The sequence below is a fragment of the Belonocnema kinseyi genome, chromosome 3 (genome assembly GCF_010883055.1).
Source record: "Belonocnema kinseyi isolate 2016_QV_RU_SX_M_011 chromosome 3, B_treatae_v1, whole genome shotgun sequence".
In the NCBI taxonomy this organism is placed as follows: domain Eukaryota; kingdom Metazoa; phylum Arthropoda; class Insecta; order Hymenoptera; family Cynipidae; genus Belonocnema; species Belonocnema kinseyi.
This window is the reverse complement of record NC_046659.1, coordinates 37,270,815-37,279,087: the sequence shown is the minus strand read 5'-3', so window position 1 is coordinate 37,279,087 and position 8,273 is coordinate 37,270,815.

Below are 8,273 nucleotides of genomic sequence, written 5' to 3'. Positions count from 1 at the left end.
AATTTTACAGATAGTTCTGTTTTTGGTATTAATCGTACAAAAATTGCTTGAAAAACATCAAAAATTTAATTTTTTGAAATCCCACACACGCGATGAAAAATAAATTAAAAGACAAAAGTTGTGTTGAGAATGTGACCACGCAGCGGGCAGATTTTTTTTTACTGTTCATGATGTTTTTTTATGATTAAAGCCAAAACTACACATCCTGTCAAAAAGTGGTTAATAACAAATTTGTAGATCTTTTTTGAATGCACAATTTTTGTTTTGTCATCTTTTACCGTATTTTGCACAGTTTGCAAGAAAAATGTACTTTTTGGATTTTTCATTATTTTGTATGCTGTCAAAATTTGCATTTCTGATTTTTCAAACAAATTCAAAAAGTTGTTATGATAATCTTGAAGGGCGTTCAAAAAGAATATTTTTCTTTTCTTGACTTTTTTTCATATTGTGCGTTCTTTGGCATAAAGTGTTCATTTTAGTGTTTTTGGAATTTTGTAAATGCTATAACTCTAGTAATTTTTGATTCGATGAAAAAAGTCATAAGGATAAATTGTTCGACTTTTTGAATACTACAAATAACCGTACAGAGAATTTTTGAATTTCAAGAAAGGGGTCTCAAACATATTCAAAATGGGCCCACTTTTTGAATTTTTATCCAAAATGGCTGGCTAACGAACTTGACCTTTAGTTTAGAACACTAAACGAGTGTATCAAAAGCCAAACTAATAGACTTATTTTTTCCAAAGTCATCGTGTTCACAGGCAGACATACAGTCAGACACATTCGTTAAAACCTGTTTTTCGGATTCAGGGAGTCTCAATACATGGACATTTGACAAAAACTAGGGGGGTCACATTTAATACCCTCTCTGACGAGAATGTAATAACTTCCCACAAAAGGAATGTGTCATATACCAGGAAAAAATCGATTGAAAAAAAAGGTTGGTGCGCTCAAGAAGTGCTGCTTTGGAAAGTGTAAAAACAGCCCTATCTGACTCCGTATTTCAGCTATAAAAGTTTCGGACCTTACTGCGGGGAGCTTCTGTGTGCAAAATATCGCTGCATGGCGGCACTTCTCGCACGCGTCCCTACTTTAACATGCCGTTAAATGGGAAATATTCTTAAAAACAATGATATATATACATATATATATATAATATTTTATGAAATGTAAACCTAAAATGTTTACAAGAGTACAAAAATGCAAAGCGGTTGATTCGAGTAAAAATAAGTATCAAAATTGTGTGGGTGAAGAAAAAGAAAAATACGGTGCAGTACATTGCTCCAAATTATGTCAATCCGGCTACGTACCATTCGAGTCGTGATGACGGCGAAAAAATTTATTATTTCCAAGTGCTTTAAAATTTAGTTAATATATATGAGAAAATAATAATTAGGGAAGATTTTTTTAGTAACAGCTGGCCAGTTTGTTTGTTTTCGAATAAAATTTAAAAACTGAATGGAGAAATACAATTTTCAATGCTAATTGCTTTAATTGCAATTTCCGAATTTTACCCCTAAAAAATAGCTGAATCTCTCCGGATGTGGCTGTTCCTCACCTTGTGATTATATTTATCCTTCATTTAAATTCCTTTTCGTTCGGGAGGATTTTTCGTTTAAAAAATAAGGAATCAATTAAAATGAAAGATAAATACAATTTTTACATCTGGTCTTCTGATCTTCTATTGTCGTGGAAATCATTATAGACCTATAATGATTTTCCTATAATTTTTTCGCGATTCGAGGAATAATGATTGACATAATTATAGAAAAAATTGTAGGACATTAAGTATAGAAATTAATAATATTAAAATTATTATTGTAAAAAGTGAAAGGAAGTATAAATGAATCATTTATTTTCAACTACTTACACAATAGTATATAAAAATTGACATATTTAAAGAAGCTTTGTTTACGAATGAAGGTATAACGAAACTTAAAAGCTATGTGTATCTTCTACTTTTTGCAATAATTATTTTAACATTGCAATATTATTAATTTGTATAATTATTTTACTATAATTTTTTCTGTAATTAATCAAGTAATTTATCATTCTTATTAGTAGTCATAAAGTCGTGCAAAAATTATAGTAATTTCTTTATAGGAAAATAATTATAAGCCTATAATTATTTTCCTATGCTTACACTTTATCCTAACGGATAGCCGGAAGGTCTATATACTACTATCGGCGAGAAAATTCGAGTGCTCTGGCTTTGACGTTCAATAAGTATGTGAAGAAAAAATGGCAGGTTAATGAAAAAGGTCTTATTTTAAAAGTGCAAATGTTGTACGTTAATGAGCCGAAAAGTAATATTCCAAAAAATTATTTGTAGCTTACAGATCTGAAAATCTGATGAAAAGTAAGGAAATTTGATAGCTTTTAAAAACAGTGAACTTTGAAGCATAGTTTTTTATTGAAAAAATAATAGGAAAAATCTGAAAAAATTCATGGTGGTACATTAAACGTTTCTGAACAGATTGCCCTCGAAAAATGTGCAAAATATAAATAATTGTTCGTTTTTCGTGAATAAATATGCGACCGCACTATCTTCAGTTCTAATGAAGATAATGAAGTGATTTAAATTGGAGGTAGTTAGTTGTACTATCTGTAATAATTTACAATTTGAAGGAAGTATGTGCTTCTTGTTGTCTTCGTACAAATTGCGATATTTGAAGTCAGTTTTTTATATAGGAAACCAAGTGCGAGAGCCCAGCATGGTGCCGTTTTTTCAGGGGATCGGCCTCGGTTTTCCTCAACACAGGGAAAGGGTTTGATGACCAGAGTGAGGCTCGGAGGCACAAGTTGGGTAGGTCAGGTTGAGGAAAACCGAGGACGATCCCCTGAAAAACGGTACCACTCTGGGCTCTCGCACTTGCTTTCCCATATAAAAAACTGACTTCAAATATCGCAATTTGTACGAAGACAACAAGAAGCACATACTTCCTTCAAAATTTAAATTATTACAGATAGTTCAAGTAACTACCTCCAATTTAAATCACTTCATTACCTTCATTAGAACTGAAGATAGTGCGGTCGCATATTTATCCACAAAAAACGAACAATTATTTATATTTTGCAATTTTTTCGAGGGCAATCTGTTCAGAAATGTTTAATGTACCACCATGAAATTTTTCATATTTTTCCTATTATTTTTTCAATAATAAGTATGCTTCAAATTTTACTGTTTTTAAAAGTTATCAAATTTTCTTACTTTTCATCAGATTTTCAGATCTGTGAGCTACAAATAATTTTTTGGAATATTACTTTTCGGCTCATCAACGTACAACATTTGTACCTTTAAAATAAGACTTTTTTCATTAACCTACCATTTTTTCTTCACATACTTATTGAACGTCAAAGCCAGATGACTCAAATTTTCTCGCCGATAGTAGTACTTTTTCTTACTGAATTATTTTCGAAAAATTGAACTCATGTTCCAGGGTTTCTTCGAAACGTGCTAAATCTTCTAGGGATTGAAGAGGAGTATCTACGAAATAAAAGGTTACTCATAACTTTTATTTTTCACTCATCCTTACCCCCCCCCCTCCTCCGCAGTCCCCCCAAATATGACCGACAAATAAAAAAAAACTACATTTTTACGTATCATTGTTACTTTTTAGCAATTTCCTTCACCTTTTTTATACAAATAATAACTAATGGACAATTTCAATATTTCCCATGTCATTTTAAGCAATTTGCAATTGTTTAAAGAAATATAAATTATTTTAACAATTATTTGTTCCTAAAAAATGTAAAGAATAATTGTGTTTTCTGATTGAAATGTAATTATTTATCATTTCTTGTAGTATTAAGTTTTTTAAAAAATATTATGTAATTATTTAAACAATTATTTACTGTCTATCTTCAACATTTCTAAAATTTGAGCCAGAAATATCAATTTCTTTTTAAATTGAATATGCTATTCCACGTTTTGTTGAATAATTACATAATTTTGATACATTTCACTTAGTGTTTAATACATTTCTATTTGTTTAGACAATCCTTATTTGCTTTAGCACTTCTTTTTCGCTAACTAAAAAATGAAATAAAATAGAACACATACAATTATGTTTCTGACTGCATAGTGTATAGAAAGAATACGTTAACCATTTTTTAATTGTTTAAACAAATATAATAATAAATAAATATAAATTTGTTAAACATTAGAAGAAATGTCCCAAAATTATATAATTATTCTACAAAAAGTAGAACAGGATACCAATTTGAAAAAAATGGACATTTCTGCCTTAATTTTTAGTAATTCTGAAAATAAATAATGAATAATTGTTTAAATAGTTACATAATATTTTTAGAAAAATTTACTTTTCCAAAAAATGACAAAATATTGCATTTCAATCGGAACATACGATTATCTTTTACATTTTTGGGAATAAATAATTGTGTAAATAATTTACATTTATGTAAACAATTGAATATTATTTAAAAAGTCATGGTAAATATTTAAATTGTTCACAAGTAATTATTTGTATGAAAAACACGACAGAAATGGCTGAAAAGTACCAATAATACGGGGGGGGGGGGGATCAAAATTATTAGTATGGTTTTATTTCGTAGACACTCCTCTTCAATCCCTAAGAAGTTCGGTACATTTTGATAAAATGCTGGAACATGAGTTTAATTTTTCAAAAATTCGAAATAACCCCATGTTAATTAAACAGGATTTTGAAGTGTCCGGCGGCACTTGTTAATATTCGAATTTTGGAAACGAAAAATTACGGATTTTCTTTCTCAGGAAATGGAAACTTGGGGGGGGGGGGTGCCTTGCCCTCTTGAGTCACTTGTGCAATGTCTTGCATTTGTGTAATGCAAAAAAGTACTATATGGGCGATTTTAATTCGGTTTCCAAATCTCCCGCGTTCGAGATCTTGCGCTGATTGGTCAAAGGCTTCGAGACTCAGAAGACGTGCGCAAAATATACGTATAACCCATCGACATATATAAATGGATCGGTAATGCTGTGGGGAGAACGGTGATGGGCTCTAGAGAGAGAAAAAACAAATGAGCTGTAGACCTATCTCTTTCTAGATAAAGCTGATTGGTCGAGAATATTTTCGTTGGGTGAAGTTTGGCGCAGCACAGGACCGTGCTTTGTGTCACGAGTGCCCCAATAATGTGACGTTTATCGCACTTTTCAGAATTGATTTATTTATAATTTATTCAATTATAATTTATTGTAAATAAATATAAAAATGGTGGCAGTCTGTGTAATTTGTGGGCGTTGTCAAGACGCTTATACGGGGATATGTATTCATGCGTAAGTAAAGTTATTGAATATAGTCAAATAAAAAACGTTACAACAAAAGCAAAACCTCAAAATATGAAGTTTTGTACCTATGCAATATAAATGATTATTTTTTATGGTACAGAAATATTGCTCAAAATTTTGACAGTTTTTACATTATTTTTGAACTCCCAAAATGATTTTTATTGTAGCATTTTCAATCCAATTTCAAGGAGAATTCAAGGTTACCAAGTTTTTAAAATATTCTATCTGAAACAGGTTATTTTACATGAATGTTCTTTTGGATTCAATTTATTATAACTACAAATTTCTAATGTATTGTTTATCTTTTTTTTTAATTAAGCGTACAGAATATTTGCGCAATACCCGGGGTCACCAAATCACTTGGCAGAGTCCTGAAATAGATAAAGGCAGGGCGATGTCTTATATGTTTTTTCTCTCTCTAGAGCCCATTTCAGTTCTCCCCAAAGCGTTACCGGTCCATTTCTATATGTCGATGGTATAACCAAATTCTGAAACAATGTAACACAATATTAGAATGTGTTCACAAAAATTCTCCGGATGTGGTTTCTTTGGGAAATCTTTCTTGAATCTTTGTTTGCAAAATCTTTTTTATTCGTTGAAATCATTGAATTATTTGAAATCTATAATTAGTAAAAAGAATCTTCTAGAATGTTTTGAAACCTTTTCAAATCTTCCAAATGTTTTAAAATCTTTGAAATCTGGTGAACTGTAACCTTTTCAAAACCTTTGAAACCCTTTACATCTTTTAAAAGTATAAAAATCTTTATGAAATTGTTATGAAATATTAAAAATCTGATAAACACGCCTTTATAAAATGTTCAAAATCCTTTTAAATATTTTAAAAATTTTGAAACATTTTGAAATCTTCATTAATGTTTTGTAATATGGTGTATACTCAATAACCGAGTGGTGAAACTCTTGAAAATTCCGTTAAATGAACATGGCTCATTCTTATAGACTTTTTTATTTTATACGCCGGCAGTGCGTACGTGCCGAAATTTTACGTCATTTCCGTATTTTTCCAACAGTTTTGTGTCGAAATGTGTACAAAATATTGTTAATAAAAACAATAACAACAAATTAATCTGTAGATAACAGAAATTTTTAAGATAGAACATTTTTAAGTCTTTTTAAAAAAAACGGTAAAAAAAAGTGCAAAGAGTGCGGCGACCAAGGCCATTATTTGCATTTGTTAGCATCTGTAATCTTTTAAAAAATACTTCAAAATTCGGCGAAACTCACGGAAGATGATGTTCCAGGTGCAATATTAGTGCACGAATCAATAGAAGAGCACAGTATTGAGCAGCTGAAACGATGTTCTAAATGTAGAAAATCAGCATTAAAAAGAAAAAAACGTGATTTAGTGGAAAGGTTAGTTGAGGTTTTGTAAGGCAGGTATAAATATTTTCTTTTGTACAAGATTTGCAGTTCAGAACTTTGTTTGAGTAAATATTTAATATTCATACAAATATAAAATAACACAATATTATATTTTCCACTTCTCTTTTTCAAGTTTATACAATAAAAAGCCATTTGTGAGTGATTTCCTGGTATAATGAATGTACTAACAAATTTTCCTTCTTTCATATAAACTGATTATAAGTACATAAATATAATAATTTTGCGTTCTCAAGTGAAAGTATTAAATAGATTTTATTTTTATCAAAAAATTGAGGAGATTTGAAACCCCGATAACAATGCTTCATTTAATATGTGAGAAAATGTTAGCAAAGAAAGAAAATATTAATACCTGCCAAACACAAACTCAACTAACCTTTCTACTAAATCACTTATTTTCCTTTTAAAGATCGTTAACTATATTTTATCCATCGTTTAAGCTGTTTAACATTGCGTTTTTCCACCGATTTGTGCATTAATTTTGCTCCTGGGACATCATCTACCGTGATTTTTTCCGGATTTTAAAAATTGGTTTTATTTAAACTTTGATTTATTTACACATTCATTTTTCGTTGTTATTTTTATTTACAATATTTTCCATATATTTCGACACAAAACTGTTCGAAAAATACGAAAATGACGTAAAATCCTGGCACGTGTGCACTGTCGACGTCTAGAATAAAAAGGTCTATTCTGAAGCTAAATTAATATTGAAGATTTCAGCTAATAATTTTTATAATTTCTAAGTCAAATATCATAAAAAATGTATACTTTAACATTTTATAGTAGCTGAGACGAAATTTTCAAGATCTCTGAACACCCAGCTTATAAGAATAATTCGCCGCTTCTTACCTGTCATCATTTGAATCTCAGATTTATTGTTGCCATTTTTATAATCATACGGATTACAATTTTCGTTGCAGTTAGTCAAAAGCGTTTGATTCTCATATTTCATTCAATAGGCAAAATAACAGATTTTATCACCAATTAATTACGTGCAACTTGCAGATATTCACGTCCCGAATGTATTTATGAACAATTTTAATGTTGTGTTACATTTTCCTTTAATTCGTAACTAATTATTTATTTGAAATGCGCGGTTAATCCTGGGGAACATAGGGTATGTTCCGATTTGAGCAGTTGAGAGTTATTTAAAGTTTCAAAGTTGGCAATGCCAATGTACCAGGTGTATACATATGAAACCGGTATTTTTTCAAGAAAAAAACACATTTATTTCAAGAGAATGATAACAAATATTTTATTCAAAGTATGCGCCCTCGCTGGCTACACATTTTGTCCACCTCTCAGGCAATTTATGGATACCTTTCCAAAAAAAGTCTTCGTTTTTTTAAGCAAACCAGTCATCGAGCCATTTTCCAACATTTTCGTAAGAAGTGAAGCGCTGTTCGCTTAGTGCGTGCCCCATCGATGCAAATAAGTGATAGTCGGATGGAGCCGAGTCTGGTGAGTAAGCGGGGTGGGGTATCGGTTGCCAGCTGTACGACTCAACCAATTCCCGGGTCAGTTTTGTCCGGTTTGATGGTGCATTGTCATCGAGAAAAATCACTTTTTCATGCCTAGTTTCATA